Raw genomic sequence first — 18,274 nt, 5'->3', positions numbered from 1 at the left:
ATATCTTACTTCCATACAGTATTGATATTACCTGCTACACTATACACTTTGATTTATTTTATATACAGTAATATGAAAAAACTTTTATTTTATATACAGTATATGAAAAGCTTTTATTTTATATACAGTATATGAAAAAACTTTTATTTTATATACAGTATATGAAAAAGCTTTTATTTTATATACAGTATATGAAAAAGCTTTTATTTTATATACAGTATATGAAAAAACTTTTATTTTATATACAGTATATGAAAAAGCTTTTATTTTATATACAGTATATGAAAAAGCTTTTATTTTACACCCACTGAGCAGAATGTGGAAGTGTCTTCCATTTGCAATGCTTGAAGGACAGACAGACTGTGCATGAATGATTGGACTATAATACAAGCCTGTGAATGATTGGACTATAATACAAGCCTGTGAATGATTGGACTACAAAACAAGCCTATAAATGATTGGACTACAAAACAAGCCTATGAATGATTGGACTACAAAACAAGCCTATGAATGATTGGACTACAATACAAGCCTGTGAATGATTGGACTACAAAACAAGCCTATGAATGATTGGACTACAATACAAGCCTGTGAATGATTGGACTACAAAATAAGCTTATGAATGATTGGACTACCATACAAGCCTGTGAATGATTGGACTAAAACATAAGCTTATGAATGATTGGACTACAATACAAGCCTGTGTGAGCATGAACAGTATGTTCCACAACGGACTGTTTACAAATGATAAAATGTTTTTTTTGTCACATACGTGTCACATACATAGGTTCAGTGAAATGTCTTGTTTTATAGGGTCATCCATTGTAGTACGGCACCCCTGGGGCAAACTAGGGTTAAAGTGGCTTGCTGAAGGGCAAATCACAGATTTTTCACCTTGTTGGCTCGAATATTCGAACTAGACTTTTCGGTTACTGGCCCAACGCTCTAACTGCTAGGCTGCCTACCGCCCTACAACAACTTTACAACCCTGTGTATAGCCAAGTTATCGATTCTCATTTTGTATTTATAATTACTTTTTATATTAGTTCTCTATTTTCTTTCTCTCTGCATTGTTGGGAAGGACACTTCAGTAAGCATTTAACTGTTAGTCTACACCTGTTTATGAAGCATGTGACAAATAACATGTTATTATGATTTGATTTGACTGCAACAGAAACAACAGCCGCAATAACCAGAGGTGTGGACTCAAGTCGCATGACTTGGACTCGAGTCACAAATATGATGACTTCCTACTCGACTTTGACTTTAACACCAATGACTCGTGACTTGACTTGGACTTGAGCCTTATGACTCGATCTGACTTGATACCCTCCTCGAGCCCAAATATGAAAAATGATGCTATTAAGAAAAAGTGTGCAACGCATCAACTCATTTAACGGATTACAGTTTGAATCGGACAGCAGCCAATCAAATTGTGCCAGCGGAGAAAAAGTTGCGCGTGGCCGTGCAGAGGAACGTCGGCGGGTGAATTCAGACGGAGCCCTTGTAAAGATGATACCAAAAATTATATAAAGACTACGCTGTAGTCAACAAAAAACGGATTGCAACTTGCAAAACATGTTGGAAGAAAATTACAGACGGAGGCGCAACAACTTCCAACTTTGTTCGACATTTGAAGCTGCACAAAGAACGTTAAGTCGTGGCTAATATAGCCGACAGCTATATATAACTTTGCTAGTGTAGCATGTAGGCTAACGTAACATTAAATGAATGAGCCTCAACACAGTCAGTCAGTGCGGGAACGTAATCATTGCACCCAAGATTGAGCTACAACTGGCTAGGCAGTTGGTAACCTAAATCCTGCCTGATGTTACTGCTGTTCCTAAAACCATTGACACACGTTAGCCTACTGTAACCACACACAGATAGGATGTGTGTGTTAGGGTTGGGCGATTGTGTACAAGCTTACATCGCCCGATTGCGCCCCATAGCGATCCTCGATAGTCGTTTTCTATGGGGGCGGGTCTTTCTCATGGCTACTCATGTATTTCCATGGTAATATAAACTTTATTTGGAAAGTAATAAATATATATATTTGTAAAAGCATTCATGATTTGTGTAAATGTAATATAATAACTATTACTCTTGTTAAAAATATGAATTTGGTATTACATTTGGTGAAGAGCACATTATGACTTGTTTAGGACTCAAAACTCAAAGTTTAGGACTTGAGACTTGACTCGGACTTGCCTGTCTTTACTTGGGACTTGTAAAACAATGACTTGATCCCACCTCTGGCAACAACACTTGTTGCTCAAACCTTGAGAGAGAGGACCAAGACAACCCCTGAGCAGAAGCTCTGAGAGAGAGAGGACCAAGTCAAACCCTGAGCAGAAGCTCTGAGAGAGAGAGTAAGGACCAAGACAGACTGTTCAAGAGGGAGATGATGTTATTCTCAGGACAGGGGAATCTAAAGGGAATCTATTCTATACGATGTGTGCATGGTGAATAGCTGCCGGAGATTCATCTAACCATGGAGCTGATGTGCTGTTTTGTAGTACAGTATAGAACATGGAGACTGTAGCATGATGTACTACAGTACCCATAATGCCCTGTGTACAACCATTAGTACCATATCTAGAGACCAGTCAGTGTCTAGGCCTATTGCCCTCTGATGTTGATGTTATCTTCTACTGTAAGTCAAAGATATTGCAAGTTGCAAGATATATAAATATGTAATCACTTACAGGAACTGCACATAGCATGCACTCAGGCTCCACATAAACAGGAGGTAGGAAGCAGCAGTGATCTCATGTTTTTTGAGAATGTGATATCCTATTTTATGGTTTTACGTTTGTATAAATAGCTGTTTTGTCTGATGCAATTAGATAAACACTAATCCTTCAGATAAAGGTATTTCACAAAATGTTCCTTTCCCTTTCTTCACATGCTGGCAAGACCAAAAAGAGATTCAGGGCCCTTGAGGCCCTGTTTTGCAATAGACTTCAGTATATCTTAAAACAATGCAATTTATTATGTATTTTTGTAACAGCCTTTATATGCTTAAGGTGCCGTTGGGTATTTATTCTACTTTACAGGTGTTTTATCTTCCTAAAATGATGAATATTAATATTAAATAATTTATAAAAATCATCCATGTTCCTTATTTTCTATTAAAGCTTTTCATTGAAATTCATTCATAGATATGAAGGCCATCAAATAAACACTCCAGAAATATACAGTAATAGTCTTTAGAAACACGGACACAGTTTTCCTTGCATGGAACATTTTTATTAGTACTGCCCAAGGAGGCGCCAAATAACATATTTCTGGAAAGACAAATTGACGTGATTTTGCTATACAAAAAAATTATATGTGTAACAGTATAACTTTAAACCGTCCCCTCGCCCCGACACGGGCGCGAACCAGGGACCCTCTGCACACATCAACAACGGTCGCCCACGAAGCATCGTTACCCATCGCTCCACAAAGGCCGCGGCCCTTGCAAAGCAAGGTGCAACACTACTTTTAGGTTTCAGAGCAAGTGACGTAACTGATTGAAATGCTACTAGCGCGTACCCGCTAACTAGCTAGCCATTTCACATCCGTTACATATGCATATGTGTGATTTACATCACTTAAGTTGAGTAAGTAAAAATTTGGTTCACAAATGTACCAAAATGTATCTTATTAATAGTTTATGATTAGTGAATGCCATAATGTATTTATTTGTTACATAGTTCTCCTTATTAGCTGACATGTTTTTACAAAGGCATTTTAGCTGTTGTGCTAGTTGTTCGGGTCCGAACAGATTCACAAATCATGGGATTTTTGTCGCGCTATGCAGACGTTGACTCCCAGTCACGTGTTGCTAGGCAACCCACCTGGACTTTCCGAGCCAAGCCTTCTCCCTCCATGGCTAAAGCAACTGTGAGAAATGTGCTAACAAACTTCCTTGCTAAATTCATGATAGTGTTGTTAGACGAAGTTAGGAAAGTGAACTTCAAAACGTGATGTCGTTTATTGGAATTTACAGCTGTTGTTGTTGGTAAGTAATGAATCTGCTAGCTTCTGACATGACTGACGGCCTCTTTAATGGCCAGTGTCGCACTATAATTGATGTTTGCATTGGCAAGATTAGCAAACTAAGGCATGACGTCCCGGCAACAAACGCTGACACTACACATCCAAGTATAATAGATCAAATTATGAAAGACAAGCATTGTAGTTTTGAATTCCGTAAAGTGAGTGTGGAAGAAGTGAAACAATTGTTGTTGTCTATCAACAATGACAAGCCACCGGGGTCTGACAACTTGGATGGGAAATTACTGAGGATAATAGCGGACGATATTGCCACATCTTCAATCTAAGCCAACTAGAAAGTGTGTGCCCTCAGGCCTGGAGGGAAGCGAAAGTAATTCCACTACCCAAGAATAGTAAAGCCCCCTTTACTGGCTCAAATAACCAACCAATCAGCCTGTTACCAACCCATAATAAACGTTTGGAGATAATTGTGTTTGACCAGATACAATGTTATTTTACTGTAAACAAATTGACAACAGACTTTCAGCACGGTTATAGGGAAAGATATTCAACAAGCACAGCACTGACACAAATGACTGATGATTGGCTGAGAGAAATTTATGGTAAAAACATTGTGGGGGCTGTTTTGTTAGACTTCAGTGCGGCTTTTGACATTATCGATCATAGTACGCTGATGGAAAAACGTATGTGTTATGGCTTTACACCCCCTGCTATATTGTGGATAAAGAGTTACCTGTCTAACAGAACACAGAGGGTGTTCTTTAATGGAATCCTCTTCAACATGATCCAGATAAAATCAGGAATTCCCCAGGGCAGCTGTGTAGGCCCCTTACTTTTTTCAATCTTTACTAATGACAAGCCACTGGCCTTGAGTAAAGCCAGGGTGTCTATGTATGCAGATGACTCAACTCTATACACATCAGATACTAACAAAGAGCTGCATTTGGTTGCAGAATGGGTGGCAAGGAATAAGTTTGTCCTAAATATTTCAAAAACTAAAAGCATTTTATTTGGGACAAATCATCCACTAAACCATAAACCTCAACCAAATCTTGTAATAAATAATGTGGAAATTGAGCAAGTTGAGGTGACTAAACTGCTTGGAGTAACACGGGATTGTAAACTGTCATGGTCAAAACATATTGGTACAACAGTAGCTAAGATGGGGAGAAGTCTGTCCATAATAAAGTGCTGCTCTGCCTTCTTAACAACACTATCAACAAGACAGGTACATGGAGAGCTAGCATTATTGATATGCAAGTCAATCTTTCATGGCTCAAAGTGGAGGAGAGATTGACTTCATCATTACTTGTTTTTGTAAGAAGTGTTGACATGCTGAATGCACCGAGGCGTCTATTTAAACTACTAGCTCACAGCTTGGACAACCATGAATACACCACAAGACATGCCACCAAAGGTCTCTTCACAATCCCCAAGTCCAGAACAGACTATGGGAGGTGCACAGTACTACATAGAGCCATGACTACATGGAACTCTATTCCACATCAGGTAACTGTTGCAGCAGTAGATAAAAAAAAAAAAAAAGATAAAAATACACCTTATGGAACAGGGGGGACTGTGAATAGACACACCTACACATAAGACACGCAATCTACACACACGTGCACATGGATGTGTATTGTAAATATGTGTTGGCCTGTGTTGGGTAAGGTGTTATGAAATGTAGTATTTGAAACTGTATGTAACTGACTTAAGTTGCTGGACCCCAGGAAGTGTAGCTGCTGCCAAGGCAGCAAATATACGTCACAAACATTTCACATATTTTGCCAAATGTTTTTATTTTTTTGAAAWAGTATTTCTGGTGTCTCAGGACATCTTACGATCACGTTGCATGCATTGAATTTCAGAAACACACCTTTTTGACAATATACGAGACCATTCGGATGAGCAGATTTCCCGCTTTTACAGGCTAGTGAGATCAGCCATTTTCCAGGTGTAATTTTTGATGGCGTAATTACAAACATCGGCCACCAGGTGGTGCCACAAGTGTTTATTAGGGGGTCTCTACTTGAAGACAGTGTCTTCCTTTTTCCTTGTTGTTTGTGTACGGACACTTTACCAGGTGTTTAAAGACATTGTGACATCAGACCTCAGGCTTTAAAGGGATAGTACACCTCGTAGTTATAGTTGTGTGGAGATTTTCCCAAGGCAGGTCCTAGGCCTAGATTCACCTCATAGTTATAGTAGTTGGGAGATTTTCCCAAGGCAGGTCCTAGGCCTAGATTCACCTCATAGTTATAGTTGTGGGAGATTTTCCCAAGGCAGTAGACTAGTTAGACCATAGTGTTATCATTTCAGTAGTAGACCAGTTAGATCATAGTTTGTTATCATTTCAGTAGTAGACCAGTTAGATCATAGTGTGTTATCATTTCAGTAGTAGACCAGTTAGACATAGTGGTTATCATTTCAGTAGTGACCAGTTAGACCATAGTGTTATCATTTCAGTAGTTTACCAGTTAGACCATAGTGTTATCATTTCAAGTAGTAGACCAGTTAGACCATAGTGTTATCATTTCAGTAGTAGACCAGTTAGACCATAGTGTTATCATTTCAGTAGTAGACCAGTTAGACCAGGCACGTATAAATAAGAACTGCACGAGGACAGATAGTGACTGACAGGCTGACACACACGTCACAGTTACAAATAGTAGCTAGCTAGAAATTGCTCAAAAATGTGTTTTTCAAAGTAAAGCAAATGTAGACAATGAATTTTGGGTGTTGCAGCAAGAGTGGATATTGAAATATTTATTGAGGTATCAGGGAAAGCTGTGTATTTAGTGTCCAAAGAGAGCATCGCTGTCCTGAAAGTCTTCGGGGTAGGGGGCAGCATTTTCACTTTTGGATAAATAGCATGCCCAAATTCAACTGCCTGCTACTCATCCCCAGAATATAAGATATGCATATTATTAGTAGATTTGGATAGAAAACACTCTGAAGTTTCTAAAACTGTTTGAATCATGTCTGTGAGTATAACAGAACTTATGTAGCAGGCAAAACCCGAGGACAAACCATTCAGAATTTTTTCTTTTTAGATCACTGTCTTTTCAATTATTTTTCATTGGGACACCAGATTTCTAAGGGACTTGTTTGCAGTTCCTACCGCTTCCACTGGATGTCACCAGTCTTTGGAAATTGATTGAGGTTTTTCCTTTGTGTAATGATGAAGTACGGCCATCTTAAATGAGAGTCACTTGAAGTAAATTGCTTGAGAGGCACATTACCAGAAAAGTTGCGTCAGTTTGTTTTCTTTTTGTATTGAACACAGATCATCCCGTCTTCAATTTGATCGATTATTAACGTTTAAAAATACCTAACGTTGTATTACAAAAGTAGTTTGAAATGTTTTGGTAAAGTTTACATGTAACTTTTGAGATATTTTGTAYTGACGTTGCGCAAGTTGGAAGCTGTGTTTTTCTGGATGAAACGCGCCAAATAAATTGACATTTTGGATATATCGACGGAATTAATCGAACAAAAGGACCATTTGTGATGTTTATGGGACATATTGGAGTGCCAACAAAAGAAGTTCGTCAAAGGTAAGGCCTTTGCCTGCAGTGTTGAAATATGCTACTCTCTTTGTTTACTGATGTGCTATCATCAGATAATAGCATCTTATGCTTTCGCCGAAAAGCCTTTTTGAAATCTGAGATGTTGGCTGGATTCACAACGAGTGTAGCTTTAATTTGGTATCTTACATGTGTGATTTAATGAAAGTTAGATTTTTATATCATTTTATTTGAATATGGCGCCCTGTATTTTCCCTGGCTATTGGCCAGGTGGGACGCAATCATCCCACCTACCCCAGAGAGGTTAAACAGCTTGGAAAATTCCAGAAAATTATCTCATGGCTTTAGAAGCTTCTGATAGGCTAATTGACATAATTTGAGTCAATTGGGGGTGTACCTGTGGATGTATGTCAAGGCCTACCTTCAAACTCAGTGTCTCTTTGCTTGACATCAAAAGAAATCAGCCAAGACCTCAGAAAAATAATTGTAGACCTCCACAAGTCTGGTTCATCCTTGGGAGCAATTTCCAAACGCCTGAAGATACCACGTTCATCTGTACATACAATAATACGCTAGTATAAACACCATGGGACCACACAGCCGTCATACCGCTCAGGAAGGCGACGCGTTCTGTCTCCTCGAGATTAACGTACTTTTGTGCGAAAAGTACAAATCAATCCCAGAACAACAGCAAAGGACCTTGTGAAGATGCTGGAGGAAACAGGTACAAAAGTATCTATATCCACAGTAAAACGAGTCCTATATCGTCATAGCCTGAAAAGCCGCTCAGCAAGGAAGAAGCCACTGCTCCAAAACCTCCATAAAAAAGCCAGACTTCGGTTTGCAACTGCACATTGGGACAAAGATTGTACTTTTTGTCCTCTGCTCTGATGAAACAAAAATAGAACTGTTTGGCCATAATGACCATAGTTATGTTTGGAGGAATAAGGGGGAGGCTTGCAAGCTGAAGAACACCATCCCAACCGTGAAGCATGGAGCTGGCAGCATCATGTTGTGGGGTTGCTTTGCTGCAGGAGGGACTGGTGCACTTCATAAAATAGATGGCTTCATGAGGAAGGAAAATTATGTGGATATATTGAAGCAACATCTCAAGACATCAGTCAGGAATTTAAAGCTTGGTCGCAAATGGGTCTTCCAAATGGACAATGACCCCAAGCGTACTAAGTTGTGGCAAAATGGCTTAAGGACAACAAAGTCAAGGTATTGGAGTGGCCATCACAAAGCCCCGACCTCAATCCTATAGAAAATTTGTGGGCAGAACTGAAAAAATGATGCAGTGATTGGAGAACTATTCAAAACAATGTCACTGACGAGGTTCTATGCATCTCTCGATGAACACAACTTTCCAAAGATTAGGAGTCAAGCTCAGAATATGTTTGTACTGTTTGGGTCAACCTATGTATGTGAACAGACATTTTCAGTGATGAAATATAACAAGTCAAGGCACAGATAATCTCTTACTGACTCTCACCTCTCAGAAATCCTGCGCATAGCGACGTCAGAAACTATACCTGACTTCACTGCTCTAGTCAATGCCCATCAGAGACTTCACTGCTCACACTGATTGAGTAGTTTAAATGTAATGTTGCTCTCTCTTTCTTGTGTGCTTGTGCATAACCCGTTAACAAGAGTTCTGTCCGTGGTGCWGAATGCACAGTGTACTTTTCCCTCCGTGTAGTTCATTGCATGTTTTAATAATGAAAATACCTACCAAAAGGAGAACATGGATGTGGTTTATTTCTGTGCATGTTAAAAACAGTAAAATAAGTATAATATCTGGACGTGATTTACAGTAGATATATCTGTCAACACGGCCATACACATGATGTAGACCATATTGTCTTCCTTTCAGAGGTAGCCCAGTTACACCATAGTGGTTAAGTAAAGAGACATTCAACAAATACTGCTTGCTGTTGTACAGTACAGTATATACTGGCAGTGATCATGAACTGAGAGATAGCTATACATTATGTTCCCGATAAGACTATCTAGTAACACTTCACCTAACGACTTAACGACAGAGATCAACCTGCGCCTGTTGACATAAGGACTACTTAACAGAGATCAACTTGTGGCTGTTGACATGAGGACTACTTAACAGAGTTCAACCTGTGGATGTTGACATAAGGACTACTTAACAGGGTCAACCTGTGGATGTTGACATGAGGACTATTAACAGAGTTCAACCTGTGGATGTTGACATAAGGACTACTTAACAGAGATCAACTTGTGGTTGTTGACATGAGGATTACTTAACAGAGATCAACCGTGTGGCTGTTGACATAAGGACTTATGAAGAATAGCTAATGGGGATCCCTAATAAACCCAGGAAGAGTAGCTAACGGGGATCCCTAATAAACCCCAGGAAGAGTAGCTAATGGGGATCCCTAATAAACCCCAGGAAGAATAGCTAATGGGGATCCCTAATAAACCCAGAAGAATAGCTAATGGGGAACCCTAATAAACCCCAGGAAGAGTAGCTAATGGGGATCCCTAATAAACCCCAGGAAGAATAGCTAATGGGGATCCCTAATAAACCCCAGGAAGAATAGCTAATGGGGATCCCTAATAAACCCAGGAAAGTAGCTAATGGGGATCCCTAATAAACCCCAGGAAGAGTAGCTAACGGGGATCCCTAATAAACCCCAGGAAGAATAGCTAATGGGGATCCCTAATAAACCCCAGGAAGAGTAGCTAATGGGGATCCCTAATAAACCCCAGGAAGAATAGCTAATGGGATCCCTAATAAACCCCAGGAAGAATAGCTAATGGGGATCCCTAATAAACCCAGGAAGAATAGCTAATGGGGATCCCTAATAAACCCCAGGAAGAATAGCTAACGGGGATCCCTAATAAACCCCAGGAAGAGTAGCTAATGGGGATCCCTAATAAACCCCAGGAAGATAGCTAATGGGGATCCCTAATAAACCCAGGAAGAATAGCTAATGGGGATCCCTAATAAACCCAGGAAGAGTAGCTAATGGGGATCCCTAATAAACCCCAGGAAGAGTAGCTAATGGGGATCCCTAATAAACCCCAGGAAGAGTAGTAACGGGGATCCCTAATAAACCCCAGGAAGAATAGCTAATGGGGATCCCTAATAAACCCCAGGAAGAGTAGCTAATGGGGATCCCTAATAAACCCAGGAAGAGTAGCTAATGGGGATCCCTAATAAACCCAGGAAGAATAGCTAATGGGATCCCTAATAAACCCCAGGAAGAGTAGCTAACGGGGATCCCTAATAAACCCAGGAAGAATAGCTAATGGGGATCCCTAATAAACCCCAGGAAGAATAGCTAATGGGGATCCCTAATAAACCCAGGAAGAGTAGCTAAGGGGATCCCTAATAAACCCCAGGAGAATAGCTAATGGGGATCCTAATAAACCCCAGGAAGAATAGCTAATGGGATCCCTAATAAACCCAGGAAGAATAGCTAATGGGATCCCTAATAAACCCCAGGAAGAGTAGCTAACGGGATCCCTAATAAACCAGGAAGAGTAGCTAATGGGGATCCCTAATAAACCCCAGGAAGAATAGCTAACGGGGATCCCTAATAAACCCCAGGAAGAATAGCTAATGGGGATCCTAATAAACCCCAGGAAAGATAGCTAATGGGGATCCCTAATAAACCCCAGGAGAGTAGCTAATGGGGATCCCTAATAAACCCCAGGAAGAATAGCTAATGGGATCCCTAATAAACCCCAGGAAAGAATAGCTAACGGGGATCCCTAATAAACCCCAGGAAGAGTAGCTAACGGGGATCCCTAATAAACCCCAGGAGAATAGCTAACGGGATCCCTAATAAACCCCAGGAAGAATAGCCAATGGGGATCCCTAATAAACCCCAGGAAGAATAGCTAATGGGGACTCCTAAATAACCCCAGGAAGAAATAGCTAACGGGGATCCCTAATAAACCCCAGGAAGAGAGTAGCTAACGGGGATCCCTAATAAACCCCAGGAAGAATAGCTAATGGGGATCCCTAATAAACCCTGGAAGAATAGCTAACGGGGATCCCTAATAAACCCCAGGAAGAGTAGCTAATGGGGATCCCTAATAAACCCCGGAAGAATAGCTAACGGGGATCCCTAATAAACCCCAGAAGAGTAGCTAATGGGATCCCTAATAAACCCCAGGAAGAGTAGCTAACTGGGATCCCTAATAAACCCCAGGAAGAAATAGCTAATGGGGATCCCTAATAAACCCTGGGAAGAATAGCTAACGGGGATCCCTAATAAACCCCAGGAAGAGTAGCTAACGGGGATCCCTAATAAACCCCAGGAAGAGTAGCAACGGGGATCCCTAATAAACCCTGGGAAGAATAGCTAATGGGGACTCCTAATAAACCCCAGGAAGAGTAGCTAACGGGGATCCCTAATAACCCCAGGAAGAGTAGCTAACGGGGATCCCTAATAAACCCAGGAAGAATAGCTAATGGGATCCCTAATAAACCCCAGGAAGAGTAGCTAACGGGGATCCCTAATAAATACAAATGTGTCTAAATAAAGACAAATAAAGACACCTTGGTCTCCCCCCTATAGTCTCCTAATAAAGACACCTTTGGTCTCAGCATTGACTCCCTGTCTAAATAAAGAGACCTTGGTCTCAGCATTGACTCCCTGTCTAAATAAAGACACCTTGGTCTCAGCATTGACTCCCTGTCTAAATAAAGACACCGTCTCCATTGACTCCCTTCTAAATAAAGACACCTTGGTCTTCAGCATTGACTCCCTGCCTAAATAAAGACCACTTGGTCTCAGCATTGACTCCCTGTCTAAATAAAGACACCTTGGTCTCAGCATTGACTCCCTGCCTAAATAATAGACCACTTGGTCTCAGCATTGACTCCCTGCCTAAATAAAGACCACTGTCTCAGCATTGACTCCCTGTTTCAATAAAGGTTAAGTCCTTATGTAGGTACCCTTCAATAAAGTGTTACCAACTATGACAGTAGTGAGACTAGAATTCAGAATTGAGAAGAGAGGAAATGTTTTTCTTTAATTTTTTAAAATTTTATCCCCTTTTCTCCCCAATTTCTGTGGTATCCAATCGCTAGTAATTACTATCTTGTCTCATCGCTACAACTCCCGTACGGGCTCGGGAGAGACGAAGGTCGAAAGTCATGCGTCCTCCGAAGCACAACCCAACCAAGCCGCACTGCTTCTTAACACAGCGCGCCTCCAACCCGGAAGCCAGCCGCACCAATGTGTCGGAGGAAACACCGTGCACCCGCCCCCTCGGTTAGCGCGCACTGCGCCCGGCCCGCCACAGGAGTCGCTGGAGGAGCGCGATGAGACAAGGATATCCCTACCGCGCCAAACCCTCCCTAACCCGGACGACGCTAAGCCAATTGTGCGTCGCCCCACGGACCTCCGGTCGCGGCCGGAAGAGAGGAAATGTTATGGGACCCACAGCATTTGGCACTAGGCTTGGTTTGGCACTAGGTGGGTTGCACTAGGCTTGGTTTGGCACTAGGCTTTGGTTTGGCTCTAGTCTTGGTTGCTTTTGCCACTAGCCTGGTTTGGCACTAGGCTTGTGTTTGCCACTAGGCTTTGGTTTGCCACTAGGTTGGTTGCCACTAGCTTGGTTTGCCACTAGGCTGTTTGGCGGTTGGCTAACAACAAGTGAGAGCCTTTTGATTCTAAATTTAAAATGCACACTAGATTAAATTACAGAAATCCGATTAATCTTTTTCTCTGATGCAAATGAACATGCATCACGAACATCACAGTCATACAGTCACCACAGGCTGCTCTTTCTCACTCTACAGAGGTTCTCCATAGAAATATAACTGAGTCAGTCTATTTCACTGGGGTTCAGATTAAGCAGTAGCTACAGTACAGTATATTCCCTGGGCTGGCCAAAATCTAAATCAAAAACAAGTTGGTGCAATCGATCACCAAAGAAGCTTCTCTTCTGTCCAAGAACACCAAGGTAACACCATACACCACACCTGTATATAGCCTCCACATTGACTCTACCGTAACACCCGATGAATAAGCCTCCACATTGACTCCTGTACCGTAAACACCCTATGTATATGGCCTCCACATTGACTCTACACGTAACACCCTGTATATGCGCCTCCACATTGACTCTACCGTAACACCCTGTATATAGCCTCCACATTGACTCTGTACGTAACACCCTGTATATGGCCTCCCATTGATAAACTGTACCCGTTACACACCCTGTATATAGCCTCCACATTGACACTGTACCGTAACACCCTGTATATAGCCTCGCTACTGTTATTTTATTGTTGCTCCTTAATAATTTGTTATTTTTCTTATTTTTTATTTTATTTTCTTATTTTTTACTTCAGTTTCTTTTAGTAAATACTTTCTTAACACTTTTTTTTTCTTAAACCTGCATTGTTGGTTAAAGGGCTTGTAAAGTAAGCATTTCACTGTAAGGTCTACTACAACTGTTGTAATCGGCGCATGTGTAATAGTGAATACCAATGTGAGTGATCCAGGAGAGAAAATTAGGGTTACTCTGCAGTAGTCAACTAATCTAGTGGCCGATGATATCCCCTGTAATTCAAATGATATCCCCTGTAATTCAAATGATATCCCCTGTATTCAAATGATATCCCCTGTATTCAAATGATATCCCCTGTATTCAAATGATATCCCCTGTATTCAAATGATATCCCCTGTATTCAAATGGATAAAACAATCATATATGATGGCATCTGATTAAAGTTGCAGCCAAAAATATTGCACACTTTTCTTAAAAGAATCCCTATTTCTTCTAAAATAAGTTTACATTTAAATATAACTTTTGGTCACCGCACCTTGTTATTTGATTTTTCTACATTGCAGAACCAATTTTATTTTTGTAAATGGATATTATTGGCACCCCGGAGCTAGTAGTTGGTTTCACAGCCTTTGGCAAAGATAACTGCCAACAAATGCTTGTTGTAGCCATCCATGAGCTTCCAATTAAACTACTGAAAGAGCTACTTCCTGTGCTTGGCCCTTCTATGTTGAACATAATAAACGGCTCTCTATCCACCGGATGTGTTGCAAACTCACTAAAAGTGGCAGTAATAAAGCCTATCTTGAAAAAGTCAAACCTTGACGCAGAAAATATAAAAACTATCGGCCTATATCGAATTTCCCATTCCTCTCCAAATGTTCTGAAAAGCTGTTGTGCAGCAACTCACTGCCTTCCTGAAGACAAATAATGTATACGAAACGCTTCAGTCTGGTTTTAGACCCCATCATAGCACTGAGACTGCACTCGTGAAGGTGGTAAATTACCTTTTAATGACGTCAGACCGAGGCTCTGCATCTGTCCTCGTGCTCCTAGACCTTAGTGCTGCTTTTGGCACCATCGATCACCACATTCTTTTGGAAAGATTATAAACCCTAATTGTTACACAGACAAGTTCTGGCCTCGTTTAGACCTTATCTGTCGGAAAGATATCAGTTCGTCTCTGTGTATGGTTTGTCCTTTGACAAATCAATTGTATGTTTCGGCGTTCCTCAAGGTTCCGTTTTGGGACCACTATTGTTTTCACTATATATTCTACCTCTTAGTGATGTCATTCAGAAACACAATGTCAACTTTCACTGCTATGCGGATGACACACAGCTGTGCATTTCGATGAAACATGGTGAAGCCCCAAAATTGCCCTCGCTGGAAGCCTGTGTTTCAGACATAAGGAAGTGGATGGCTGCAAATGTTCTACTTTTAAACTCGGACAAAACAGAGATGGTTGTTCTAGGTCCCAAGAAACAAAGAGATCTGCTGTTGGKTCTGACAATTAATCTTGATGGTTGTACAGTCGTCTTAAATAAAACTGAAGGACCTCAGTGTTATTCTGATCTCTCATTTGACGAACATATCAAGACTGTTTCAAGGACAGCTTTTTTCCATCTTCGTAACATTGCAAAAATCTTAAACTTTTTGTCAAAAAAGGATGCATAAAAGCTAATCCATGCTTTTGTCACTTCTAGATTAAACTACTGCAATGCTCTACTCTCRGGCTACCTGGATAAAGCACTAAATAAACTTCAGTTAGTGCTAAACATGGCTGCTAGAATCTTGACTAGAACCCAAAAAATTGATAATATTACTCCAGTGCTAGCCTAATAAATGGATCACTAGTCACTTTATATAATGCCACTCTAAATAATGCCACTTTAATAATGTTTACATATCTTACATTACTCATATCACATGTATATACTGTATTTTATACCATCTATTGCACCTTGACTATGCCGCTGGGCCATCGCTCATCCATATACTTACATGTACATATTCTCATTCACCCCTTTAGATTTGTGTGTATTAGGTAGTTGTTGGCGATTGTTAGATTACTTGTTAGATATTAATGCACTGTCGGAACTAGAAGCACAAGAATTTCGCTACACACTGCCAACCATGTGTATGTGGCAAATTCTAGGGCTTTCTCCTATAGAGATCCATTTTATGAAATGGTCTGCCTATCCATGTGAGAGACGCAGACTCGGTCTCGACCTTTAAGTCTTTACTGAAGACTCATCTCTTCAGTAGGTCCTATGATTGAGTGTAGTCTGGCCCAGGGGTGCGAGGTAAATTGCAAGGCACTGGAGCAACAAACCGCCCTTGCTGTCTCTGCCTGGCCGGTTCCCCTCTCTCCACTGGGATTCTCTGCCTCTGACCCTATTACGGGGGCTGAGTCACTGGCTCACTGGTGCTCTTCCATGCCGTCCCTAGGAGGGGTGCGTCACTTGTGTGGGTTGAGTCACAGACGTGATCTTTCTGTCCGGTTTTGCACCCCCTCGGGCTTGTGCAGTAGAGGAGATCTCAGTGGGCTATACTCTGGTCTGTTGATATCCCTCTAGTGGTGTGGGGACTATACTCAGCTTTGTCTCAGGGTAGTAAGTTGGTGGTCTGATGATATCCCTCTAGTGGTGTGGGGACTATACCCTGCCTTGTCTCAGGGTAGTAAGTTGGTGGTCTGTTGATATCCCTCTAGTGGTGTGGGGACTATACCGCAGCCTTGTGCTCAGAGGCGTAGTAGAAGTTGGTGGTCTGTGATATCCTCTAGTGGTGTGGGGACTATACCCAGCCTTGCTCAGGGTAGTAAGTTGGTGGTCTGTTGATATCCCTCTAGTGGTGTGGGGACTATACCCAGCCTTGCTCAGGTAGTAAGTTGGTGGTCTGTTGATATCCCTCTAGTGGTGTGGGGGACTATACCCAGCCTTGACTTCAGGGTAGTAGTTTGGTGGTCTGTTGATATCACCTCTAGTGGTGTGGGGACTATACCAGCCTTGTCTCAGGGTAGTAAGTTGGTGGTCTGTTGATATCCCTCTAGTGGTGTGGGGACTATACCCAGCCTTGTCCTCAGGGTAGTAAGTTGTGGTCTGTTGATATCCCTCTAGTGGTGTGGGGACTATACTCAGCCTGTTGCTCAGGGTAGTAAGTTGGTGGTCTGTTGATATCCCTCTAGTGGTGTGGGGACTATACCCAGCCTTGTCTCAGGGTAGTAAGTTAGTGGTCTGTTGATATCTCCTCTAGTTGTCGTCGGGGGGGCCTGTGCTTTTGGCAAGTGGGTGGGGTGGTCCTGGGTTTTGAAGCCTGGTTTGAGAACATTGACTTCAAAAACACCTGATAATCTGCTGATATTTTATCCTTGCACACGTTCAAGGGCCCTCGGTACCGGAAGCATCAAAAACCCGTTCAGCCGCCCGGTCGGAGTATCAAACCGTTCAAGGCCCCCCGGTACCGGGAAGCATCAAAAATCACGTTCAAGGCCCGCGTACCGGAAGCATCAAAAACCCGTGCAAGGCCCCCGGTACCGTAGCATCAAACCCGTTCAAGGCCCCGGTACCCGTAAGCATCAAAAAACACGTTCAGGCCCCCCGGTACCGTAAGCCATCAAAACAACCCCACAGCATTATGAAACCTCTTTTGCCTTGAAGGGAGGCTGTTCTTTTAATTGAAATGTTTAATTTGGTGATCAGTAAAACACAGAAATGATCTGGTATTGTCAAAAGAGCTCTAAATTTTTATTCACTTTCTCCCAGAACATCCCCCGCCCCCCCCCCCCCAGGATATTAGGGTTGTTAAGGTGGATTTGTTGAGACGTTAAAGTCCGACAGTATTGTGTTCCCTTCAGCAGTTTGGATTCTTTCTATGTGTTACCAACGCGGCCCCGCCCCCGATCAAATGAAGCATTTCAAAAAGAAAACACATCAAAAGGACGACCCTGGACTGGTTCTGGAAGAAACACTGGACTGTTTCTGGAAGAAACACTGGAACTGTTCTGGAAGAAACACTGGACTGTTCTGGAGAAACACTGGGAACTGTTCTGAAGAAACCACTGGACTGTTTCTGGAAGAAACACTGGACTGTTCTGGAAGAAACACTGGACTGTTTTCTGGAAGAAAACACTGGACTGTTCTGGAAGTGGCCAGTGAAAGAGTCCACATCTGAAGTCACACCCATAAGTATGGACGAGATATAAAATAGCAGCTGATGTGAGGGCACCCCTCAAAAACATTGAAGAATTGCAACAGTGCTGCTAAGAATGGGCCCAAATTGCCCCAGTAGAAACGGTCCAGCGAGCTCATTGGATGGCTGCAAGATGCATTTGCTGGCGTTATCTTGGCCCATAGTACTAGCTGGCAGTTATCTGGCCATAGTACTAGCTCTGCAGTTATCTTATCTTGGCCATAGTACTAAGCTGGCAGTTATCTTGCGCATAGTACTATGGCAGTTTA

This window comes from Salvelinus sp. IW2-2015, unplaced genomic scaffold, assembly GCF_002910315.2.
Source record: "Salvelinus sp. IW2-2015 unplaced genomic scaffold, ASM291031v2 Un_scaffold3652, whole genome shotgun sequence".
Classification (NCBI taxonomy): domain Eukaryota; kingdom Metazoa; phylum Chordata; class Actinopteri; order Salmoniformes; family Salmonidae; genus Salvelinus; species Salvelinus sp. IW2-2015.
This window is presented reverse-complemented; position numbering follows the sequence as displayed.